Source organism: Pecten maximus, chromosome 1, assembly GCF_902652985.1.
Source record: "Pecten maximus chromosome 1, xPecMax1.1, whole genome shotgun sequence".
Lineage (NCBI taxonomy): Eukaryota > Metazoa > Mollusca > Bivalvia > Pectinida > Pectinidae > Pecten > Pecten maximus.
Window position 1 is genome coordinate 29,267,073 of NC_047015.1, and position 12,142 is coordinate 29,279,214.

The window sequence follows — 12,142 nt, forward strand, 5'->3', positions numbered from 1 at the left end:
ACTACGGAGTCTGAGACATATGGACTACACACGGTTGTTACATAACTACGGAGTCTGAGACATATGGACTACGCACGGTTGTTATATAACTACGGAGTCAGAGACATATGGACTACGCACGGTTGTTATATAACTACGGAGTCAGAGACATATGGACTACGCACGGTTGTTATATAACTACGGAGTCAGAGAGATATGGACTACACACGGTTGTTATATAACTACGGAGTCTGAGACATATCTTACTGAATAATCAGTATTCATGTGTTGTCCATTAATTTCAAATATATCAAACGGATTTCAAAACCCCAGCTTGTCTTCTTGTAGATCTAGGATAAGGGATTTGTATATCTCGGATTACATTGCTTTCATGGAACCATATTGCGTATTAAAATGAGTTAGACAAATATTTCAGTCAGAAAAATGTCAACTAATGTCAATCATGCCTGTTTAATTATTCTAAATACTGTCCTTTTTCTACAGTTTGGGCCGTTAGAGGCATGTGATATTTAAAAATATCTTTGATGCTTCATTTCTTTTATATATGTAACTAAAACACTCTGATTAAAATCAGGTGATGAATGGCTACTACATGTAGTACTATGCCAGAACATCTGAAGGTGTTCCGATCAGGGTCACGTTCAGGTGATCCCCTTGACAATGAATGTTCATTATATATTAGCCAATTAGAGATGAGCTTTCCAAAGCCTTTGTTTGCATTTTGGTTCGCAATAAAAGATACGACAAATATTGCAGCGATAGGCAAGTTTCACTTTTCTTTCAGAAAACGTTGGAACTGACCTTGTTCCATCTGCGTTTGTCAATATTTGAATAAAGGCAAAACAACAAAGTATATACAAATGACAAAATCCGTGCGATTTCCTTGGCGTTGCTGTCACCGCCATATTGTTTTACATTGCTGAGCTCTGTTCGATTTCTCTGACTAAGCGTACCGTCACGAGGAATATCGAAGCGATGGACAGATTTTGCCAGTGACAATGTGATTGGCTATAATCGAAAGGTCACCTTAACGGGACCCTGACCGGAGTACTTTAACATGTTCAGGCGTACTACGTAGTAAACGTAGCCATGTAACATCTGTTTTAAATAAGATCGTAACTAAAGAGGCATATTGGAATCTGTATCAAACGTATCAAACGTAATGATAGTTATAAAAGCGGTGTATTTAAGTATTAGTTTTAACCCCGATAGGAAACTGAAATTCTCGTTAATTAAATTAACTCTAAGCATTATATAGTACGACACCGAAACTCTTTTTTTTTTCAAAATTGAACATTACGCAGCAGGAATCATATTGATAGTAGTTGTGACGCGGCCTCCAGTTCAAACCGAGGCCTTCAACTTCAAGTGCTTACTTCCGTTCTGAGTTGATCAGTTAGAATAAAACGCAAAGTTTGAAAACATAGATTTTGTAAGCATTCCATATGAAATCTGACATCATGGTCGATTATGAGGGTTTATTCCAGATATGACAAAACGGCGACGGGTACACACGAAAATATCAAAGAATCGTTTTGTTATCTACATGTAATTAAATTAATAAAGTTAATTTCCATAGACATAAAGTGTACTGTACTCATGTAGGACCTATTTGGTTATTCGTGGAAGCTGATAAACTTCAAGACAGTGACAAAACTGCATCCACATCGTTGCTATAACAGTTTATACCGACTAACATCACGAATGCACTGACGATAAGAATTTTGAAGTATTATGTGCAATTTGCCATTTTTCGTAAAAAATACATTGTATGCATACCTTGACATGCTTTATGATGTTTCAACAATTCTCATCCATTCAAACATAACAAAATGAACAAAAACACTTTACAAACAGCAATAATGCATTCCTTTGTGCCAGACAGTGCATAACACAACGGGGAACTTGTTAACAAAGATACGTCATAGATATGTGCAAATATTGCAACGATATTTACATCTCTCCCTTTTCCAGCTTAGTAAACTCTGACTGCGAATAAATTAGCGTATACGCAGTGAAAAAAGGCTCAGCAAGTTTAGCGTGTGATCCTCTTACCCGATGATCTCTGCACATAAAGCTAACGTTAAGTGAGTATATATACAGTATTTTGGAAATTGAAATGTGCAAATCAAACAAAAATAAATATTTGATTAACCATTGTTCTAGTTATCAGACAGGGTTATTTCCAAAGACAGGACAGAATGTCACCTAGCGAATTTAAAACTGTACAGGGTCCGTGCCTATTATCGTGACGAACATATTACCGGGACGTAAAATTGCAAAGAATATTGTGAGCATTTTCATGGCGTTATTTCAGTGATTGATGTTCTACGTCATGATACGATAATAGGCATGGATCCTGTATGCATCGTACACGTTATCTTTCGTTCATCTAGGTCTAGTCTAGTCCGAATTTTCTGACGATCTTGCCATACAGTTAAATCGCCTCAATGCAGTTTTAAAGGCGATATTAACATCAGAACTCTAGTCGTGATGCAACCCTCGTTAGTTAATATAGAGCAAGGGTACATAAATTCGCACACCTGATGATTTTCTGTGGGCTTTTTTATTCTGTTACCGAGGAATGCAATTTTTTGCTTATATAGTGACCAATGCGAGACTTTCGTCGTACTTGTTTTCAATTTTTGATATATCATTTCCGATTTATCGCAATGGTAAGAGATAGTTGCCACCATACGCCTATAACACCTAGTGCCTCGGACTATAACACCCAGTGCCTCAGGCTATAACACCCAGTGCCTCAGACTATAACACCCAGTGCCTCAGGCTATAACACCCAGTGCCTCAGACTATAACACCCAGTGAGTGTAGGAATACAAACATGGCAGCCGACTGCATCACTTATGTTTTCCGCGAATATGACGACACGTTCTAAGTTCATAGTTTTACATTAGTTTATCAATTCAAAACATTACTTTATTTATGCTAAACGTCAAAATTATAAAATTAAACATTAAAACATTCAGCTGAATTATTTTAGTCATGTGACATTAAAAAAAACGGTATTTGTTTTTTGTTGGTTCAGTTTTCAAAATTGAAATTCAAAATTGACGAAATGGTAACTGGTTCCCTTGGCATTTACCCTCCATACATCTCGCTGTCGTATCGACATTACCAACACCAAAACAACGTTCATTGCTTAAATGTAAGGTACTCTTTCTCGATTTGATATTAATTTGATAGAAATAAAAACATCGAAATTACCTACCATCACTCTATATAAATAGGCGTTTTATCTGAAACTTAAAATGCAAGTATTGATATTTACAGGTAAAATATCGGGAGTTATCAATTTGATCAAAACTTATGTCATTACTGCAGTGATGATATGAAATTTTGCAGTGATGATATAAGATTCTCCAGTGATGACATAAGATTCTCTAGTGATGATATAAGATTCTCCAGTGATGATATACAAAATCACGGCGCTTTCTATTCACTATATTGGAATCCAGTTTCGGTTCATTTTGCAGATGATGCGAATACAAAGTGTATATAACAATAGGTTATTTTGCTGCACTTCTACAGTATACGTTGTAGATTTTGATAAAATACTCATTTGACATCAGTCATGGAAGCAAAACATTCCACGTATGAGCAGCCCATTTAAAATGGCGTTGTCCCATTGACAGATTTCTCTACTGATTCCCGAGCTGTTTCGACGAGTAGATTTATCTCTCTTTTCACCTTTGAAAAATAAAAAAAAAAGAAAAATTGACTGGTTTCTCACGAGTGCAAAATATCGGTATAGCCGTCATATAGTAAAATATATGTTATATTCAACGGGAAACTATCAAATATTTTCTGATAAATAAGCTAAATTTTAGAACAATCTTTTAATTGCTAAAATCGTAGATAGACACAAGGTCTACGACATTTTTCAAGATGATATTTTTATTTCGATCTTTAAGTCACATCACACAGATACTTGACTTACACTCTACGGTGACTGAACACTGTAAAACAGGTCAGACTATCTTTATCTCGTTTTTGTGTCTTTTTCTTATCAATTCTCATTTTGGATATCTCTTATCAAGTTTAAACAAATCCATAAACAGATCTGGATGTAGATAGCCTCTATCTGACCTCCCTTTTCCAATCATAACTTTAACATTAAACCAATTAAAATGAAGGTATTTTTAGATACGTACTGTAAAGATACATTTTGTATATTGAAGTTAACATATTTTTTTTTTTTTTTTTTATGTAAATGTCAAATATCCATCAAATGACATCAGATTGGTTTTATTTCTATACATTTAACTCAGTCTCCGGTCAATTAATTATACAATTACAGTACAACCCGTCCACGACCCCCTCAACGGGTCACTCCCCATTGCCCTACTGGTATTTTATTATGCTATGTTTATTTTTACTCTTATTGCCCCTTGGCCGCTCCGTCCGTAAACATAAGTACTTACGCAGACCTAATTTATATTAAGTAAACCATGAACCACGTGCGGACTCCCCACCAACCATATAGTTCCAGTTAAACGTCTGTATCTTGTTAGCTCTGAGTTATATACATCAGGAATAAAACGAACCCTTTCTTACTTTCAGTATTTGCCCTCGCTCTTGGATCTGGGGCCTTATCTGGCTGTCCATCGCAGCGTGTTGCCCTGGTTACGTAATATTTGTCCATTTATCTTCTGTTTTTTTGTAACAATATTCTCACAGAACTCGGGATAACCGGATTATGTCCCTGCAACACCAGCCCGATACCATCAGGACTGCTGTAAACAGCGGTCATGATGTAACCATATGTACGTCCTATCAGCCGTGAAATTACGTATGTACGCTATTCTGTTTCATTCATACGATAAACCAAATTAGCAATACAATTCATACTTGTTTGCATTGAACATGACATTTCAGTGAATAGGATGAGTCTATAGTGATGAGCACGATAACACATATATGTATACGTTTCTGTTCGTCCAATAAACCTTGGATCATGTACATGTACATTTTGTATAACTTTACTCGTACCACGTACAGCTGCTAACGATGACAGCGATTGTTTATTGGGTCTACTTTATTAAAGTTCTACATATACGAACAGAAAGGAGTGTTGACTGGAGAAAGCGCTATACATAGGGAAAGATTAAAATGTAGAATAAAATAAAGATAGATATCTATATGTACTTTAACGCCAATTTATTGTACATAATTAAGGAACAGTTGAGAACTCGGGACCTATAAGTGTTTGCGGCATTCGAAGCGCTGGATTGTAATATTCATGTTTTTTCTCTCTATAATTGATAAAACTTATTCTGTAAAGATGAGCTAGAAAACTTTTGTTGGGAAATTCCTGACAATGTAGTTCCTAATGTAATACACGCCTACTAGAGCCAAAATTCTCGTGTTCACGTCCACAGTAGTTAGTCTCATCCCACCACAATTGTGTTCCACCGACACTGTACAAAGTCTCATTTATTTCTCTTGGCATGCATGTATTCTAAACAGCTTGCAGTATATGTTTGTACTTTTATCGCATTTCTTGTGTGCAATCACACCGAACCATGAATCCGCTTGAAAAAGTAGTTCCTCAAAGAAAAACACAAACAAGATTTCAATAGACCTCTGATTTGTTTAAGTTAAGGGTTGAAGTTTGTAGTGGTCGTGTAAATGATCTGCCAGCACTGGAGTGGGAGAAACATTTGAAGATAATATATAGTGTTCACTCATTTATCTAACGCAAGCGAAATTTGGTACAAGGTATCCATGGTAACCTGAAGGATGAGTCGATCGGTGGGGAGGGTAAAGAAGTGCCCAGGAGCTCGCCACTGAGTTTGGATAGGTGTAGTTACTGGCAGTGACACCGAGCGGGGGGCGACACAGGCGAACACCGGGTAGGATCAGGCAGTAACAACGATATGTTACTCTGATAAGACGCACATTGCCGTCATTACCGCTATTAGCATTGGGTGAATACCTGGTAGTCTTAGAATCTCACCACAACGGGCACAGCAGTGGACGGGGCAGGTACCAGGCAGTAGACTATACACACTATAAAGGTAAGCACATTGACCACTTAGGAATAGGAATGTCTGTCCACTTTATTACCTTAAATTATACCGATATCAAAAAATGCATATAATATTATAAATCAGTACCATCTCTCAAGAATTTGAGGAATGCAATTTCTCTGTGCAAACGCGTTCGACGTGAAACATAACTTAAAACATCTGAGGGTAGAATTGATTGGGTATTGATAATTACTGAAAAGCATGGTGCAATATATGTATATTTATATCCCATGTGTATGATAGACTAGGAAGCTGTGTAAACACTCATTACGGAGATAAATCCACGCTCTACTTATAAATATGATATTGTTTTTGAAAAATGTTTCGTCTGTGGCTGCTAATTGATAATTCTTTGAATATATCAAAATTATTTAAAAGACCAATTTGACAGGCGTGCATGGTACGTTACATGTACGAAACTTAGCTGGGTCTGTTTAGAGAGTAATGTCATGACAGAATATTGTGGAATGGAGATAAAAAAAGTTTAAGTTAATTACACTTGCATCATGTTGGGGCTACGACTAGCGAGCAAGACTTGCATAATTAACTCCCGGGAGTAACATCTCCAAAACTTGGCAAAGGTGCAAGACAGGAGTCAAAGGTCAAGGTTTGCTTGTATTTAATCATATTGATGTTTTCCTTGGGTTCCAAAAGGAAAGTTCACTATTAACTCTAAGATATAATGGAATACCGAGAGGGTACTGCACGGAGCACTGCGTGGTGTACAAAGTGCACGGAATACTAACTACACTGATTTCATAGCGTACATTACCAGAAAATGTTGTCACGCCTCGATGAAACTCACTGAAGCTTTATACGTACGTGTATAATGTTGTACCACGCTGGCACGTTCTTCGTATTCACAGTGCATGACGTCATACGGTTAACCGTTGTCTTCCATTCTACGATGAAATATTTTTGCAAGATGAACTTCTCTCATGACTGATGAAAATATCCAAAAAGCCAAGGACGAAACATAATTGAATGCTATACATACAGACGTGTTATATTGTAACTAGACCCATGTCTGTTGAAAATGCATCATCTGACATACACCTGTTTCCTTACTGTATGATACGACCCGTGGTGATCTGATTACAGTTGAACTACAAATGTATGTTCCTATCCTCCCAATATCTCTGTCCCCATTACTATATTTCTGCCCGTCATTGAATGTATCCATAAAGTTCCTTCTCTACCTTCACCCATTTCTGCTCTCTGTCCTAAATATGTTTGTGTTTCTGCCTTTATTCGTCTTTTCTGTTTCCATCTATCTGCCTATGTACGCGGAAGCACGTCCGCACGTGTGAGTGCCGTTATCAGGTTACGGCTAGCAGGTTGTGATAAACATCTGTACCACTCTGCATCGATATTTCTGTAATCGCACAAATTAAGACAAGTTCATTTATTGCATTACATTTCTTAAAATGCACACGAAGTTTTAGCCTAGAGCAACAGCACAGTCCCGGAAACAAGACAAAACTTACAACTGATGAGGCACGTTCTGAACAGCAAGGCACGTGCTGACACTTAGTGAGCGATCATTTATCACGTAGGTCACGAGTGTTACGGCTGCTACTCCAGTTGGCTCTTTCTTGTCGATGCGAGGGAGCCCACCCTCGATATCTCATTATACCTGTTATGTGTCCACGATTATGGAATGAATTAATCAATAATAACGCGGGCCACGGGGTGGAGTGGAATCTTGTTTACGACAATGATAATGTCTATAAAAAAAAGTCAGTCACGTCACGCACCGCGCGTCAAGATGCGAACGACGTCTCACCCGCTACCATAGCTCATGTCGTAATAACACCATAACATTAGGTCGGATTAACATCAATCAAAAGTCAGATGGAAACCACAGGTTCCTACCCTGTGGTTTGTCACCAAGTGGTTTAAGTGAGCGAATAGAAGCGAATAGAGGCGTATACATTGTATATGATGGTTTGTTTTGAATACAACCATTTGAACCAGGAAAAAGGCTGGAGGAAAATAACAAAAACAACAAACTATCTATACATATATAGTCCGAAAATCGTGTGGTATCCTGTATCCTATAGTGGAGTGTGTTATGTCTGTAGACTATCCTATAGTAGAGTGTGTTATGTCTGTAGACGGTATCCTATAGTAGAGTGTGTTATGTCTGTAGACGGTATCCTATAGTAGAGTGTGTTATGTCTGTAGACGGTATCCTATAGTAGAGTGTGTTATGTCTGTAGACGGTATCCTATAGTGGAGTGTGTTATGTCTGTAGACGGTATCCTATAGTGGAGTGTGTTATGTCTGTAGACGGTATCCTATAGTGGAGTGTGTTATGTCTGTAGACGGTATACTATAGTAGAGTGTGTTATGTCTGTAGACGGTATCCTAGTATCGTGGAGTGTGTTATGTCTGTAGACGGTATCCTATAGTGGAGTGTGTTATGTCTGTAGACGGTATACTATAGTAGAGTGTGTTATGTCTGTAGACGGTATCCTATAGTGGAGTGTGTTATGTCTGTAGACGGTATCCTATAGTGGAGTGTGTTATGTCTGTAGACGGTATCCTATAGTGGAGTGTGTTATGTCTGTAGACGGTATCCAATAGTGGAGTGTGTTATGTCTGTAGACGGTATACTATAGTGGAGTGTGTTATGTCTGTAGACGGTATCCTATAGTGGAGTGTGTTATGTCTGTAGACGGTATCCTATAGTGGAGTGTGTTATGTCTGTAGACGGTATCCTATAGTAGAGTGTGTTATGTCTGTAGACGGTATCCTATAGTGGAGTGTGTTATGTCTGTAGACGTGATCCTATAGTAGAGTGTGTTATGTCTGTAGACGGTATACTATAGTGGAGTGTGTTATGTCTGTAGACTATCCTATAGTAGAGTGTGTTATGTCTGTAGACGGTATCCTATAGTGGAGTGTGTTATGTCTGTAGACGGTATCCTATAGTGGAGTGTGTTATGTCTGTAGACGGTATACTATAGTAGAGTGTGTTATGTCTGTAGACGGTATCCTATCGTGGAGTGTGTTATGTCTGTAGACGGTATCCTATAGTGGAGTGTGTTATGTCTGTAGACGGTATACTATAGTAGAGTGTGTTATGTCTGTAGACGGTATCCTATAGTGGAGTGTGTTATGTCTGTAGACGGTATCCTATAGTAGAGTGTGTTATGTCTGTAGACGGTATCCTATAGTGGAGTGTGTTATGTCTGTAGACGGTATCCTATAGTAGAGTGTGTTATGTCTGTAGACGGTATCCTATAGTGGAGTGTGTTATGTCTGTAGACGGTATCCTATAGTAGAGTGTGTTATGTATGTAGACGGTATCCTATAGTAAAGTGTGTTATGTCTGTAGACGGTATCCTATAGTGGAGTGTGTTATGTCTGTAGACGGTATTCTATAGTGGAGTGTGTTATGTCTGTAGACGGTATCCTATAGTGGAGTGTGTTATGTCTGTAGACGGTATCCTATAGTGGAGTGTGTTATGTCTGTAGACGGTATCCTATAGTGGAGTGTGTTATGTCTGTAGACGGTATCCTATAGTAGAGTGTGTTATGTCTGTAGACGGTATACTATAGTAGAGTGTGTTATGTCTGTAGACGGTATACTATAGTAGAGTGTGTTATGTATGTAGACGGTATCCTATAGTAGAGTGTGTTATGTCTGTAGACGGTATCCTATAGTAGAGTGTGTTATGTCTGTAGACGTGATCCTATAGTAGAGTGTGTTATGTCTGTAGACGGTATACTATAGTAGAGTGTGTTATGTATGTAGACGGTATCCTATAGTAGAGTGTGTTATGTCTGTAGACGTGATCCTATAGTAGAGTGTGTTATGTCTGTAGACGGTATACTATAGTAGAGTGTGTTATGTCTGTAGACGGTATCCTATAGTGGAGTGTGTTATATCTGTAGACGTGATCCTATAGTAGAGTGTGTTATGTCTGTAGACGGTATCCTATAGTGGAGTGTGTTATATCTGTAGACGGTATCCTAAAGTAGAGTGTGTTATGTCTGTAGACGGTATCCTATAGTAGAGTGTGTTATGTCTGTAGACGGTATCCTATAGTGGAGTGTGTTATGTATGTAGACGGTATCCTATAGTAGAGTGTGTTATGTCTGTAGACGGTATCCTATAGTAGAGTGTGTTATGTCTGTAGACGGTATCCTATAGTAGAGTGTGTTATGTCTGTAGACGTGATCCTATAGTAGAGTGTGTTATGTCTGTAGACGGTATACTATAGTGGAGAGTGTTATGTCTGTAGACGGTATACTATAGTAGAGTATGTTATGTCTGTAGACGGTATACTATAGTAGAGTGTGTTATGTCTGTAGACGGTATACTATAGTAGAGTAGGTTATGTCTGTAGACGGTATCCTATTGTGGAGTGTGTTATGTCTGTAGACGGTTTCCTATAGTGGAGTGTGTTAGGTCTGTAGACGGTATTCTATAGTTGAGTGTGTTATGTCTGTAGACGGTATACTATAGTAGAGTGTGTTATGTCTGTAGACGGTATACTATAGTGGAGTGTGTTATGTCTGTAGACGGTATACTATAGTGGAGTGTGCTATGTCTTTAGACGGTATACTATAGTAGAGTGTGTTATGTCTGTAGACGGTATCCTATAGTAAAGGGTGTTATGTTTGTAGACGGTATCCTATAGTGGAGTGTGTTATGTCTGTAGACGGTATCCTATAGTGGAGTGTGTTATGTCTGTAGACGGTATCCTATAGTGGAGTGTGTTATGTCTGTAGACGGTATCCTATAGTGGAGTGTGTTATGTCTGTAGACGGTATACTATAGTGGAGTGTGTTATGTCTGTAGACGGTATACTATAGTAGAGTGTGTTATGTCTGTAGACGGTATCCTATAGTGGAGTGTGTTATGTCTGTAGACGGTATCCTATAGTGGAGTGTGTTATGTCTGTAGACGGTATCCTATAGTAGAGTGTGTTATGTCTGTAGACGGTATCCTATAGTAGAGTGTTTTATGTCTGTAGACGTGATCCTATAGTAGAGTGTGTTATGTCTGTAGACGGTATACTATAGTAGAGTGTGTTATGTCTGTAGACGGTATACTATAGTAGAGTGTGTTATGTATGTAGACGGTATCCTATAGTAGAGTGTGTTATGTCTGTAGACGGTATCCTATAGTAGAGTGTGTTATGTCTGTAGACGTGATCCTATAGTAGAGTGTGTTATGTCTGTAGACGGTATACTATAGTAGAGTGTGTTATGTATGTAGACGGTATCATATAGTAGAGTGTGTTATGTCTGTAGACGTGATCCTATAGTAGAGTGTGTTATGTCTGTAGACGGTATACTATAGTAGAGTGTGTTATGTCTGTAGACGGTATCCTATAGTGGAGTGTGTTATATCTGTAGACGTGATCCTATAGTAGAGTGTGTTATGTCTGTAGACGGTATCCTATAGTGGAGTGTGTTATATCTGTAGACGGTATCCTATAGTAGAGTGTGTTATGTCTGTAGACGGTATCCTATAGTAGAGTGTGTTATGTCTGTAGACGGTATCCTATAGTGGAGTGTGTTATGTATGTAGACGGTATCCTATAGTAGAGTGTGTTATGTCTGTAGACGGTATCCTATAGTAGAGTGTGTTATGTCTGTAGACGGTATCCTATAGTAGAGTGTGTTATGTCTGTAGACGTGATCCTATAGTAGAGTGTGTTATGTCTGTAGACGGTATACTATAGTGGAGTGTGTTATGTCTGTAGACGGTATACTATAGTAGAGTATGTTATGTCTGTAGACGGTATACTATAGTAGAGTGTGTTATGTCTGTAGACGGTATACTATAGTAGAGTAGGTTATGTCTGTAGACGGTATCCTATTGTGGAATGTGTTATGTCTGTAGACGGTATCCTATAGTGGAGTGTGTTAGGTCTGTAGACGGTATTCTATAGTTGAGTGTGTTATGTCTGTAGACGGTATACTATAGTAGAGTGTGTTATGTCTGTAGACGGTATACTATAGTGGAGTGTGTTATGTCTGTAGACGGTATACTATAGTGGAGTGTGTTATGTCTTTAGACGGTATACTATAGTAGAGTGTGTTATGTCTGTAGACGGTATCCTATAGTGGAG

At 38.3% G+C, this 12,142-nt stretch overlaps 1 protein-coding gene across 3 annotated transcripts in view; it reads left to right on the top strand.

Moving 5' to 3' along the window:
• LOC117329664 (filamin-A-like) overlaps positions 1 to 12,142 on the top strand; it is a 57,908-nt gene that overhangs the window by 10,734 nt on the left and 35,032 nt on the right. The window contains exon 1 of one of the 3 annotated variants that reach the window (XM_033887737.1): positions 5,809 to 6,038. The exons of the other annotated variants lie outside the window; for them this stretch is intronic. The gene's annotated coding sequence lies outside the window, so the exon portion shown is untranslated. Of the gene's footprint in view, positions 1 to 5,808; positions 6,039 to 12,142 lie in introns of those variants that run through there. 3 annotated transcript variants of the gene reach the window in all.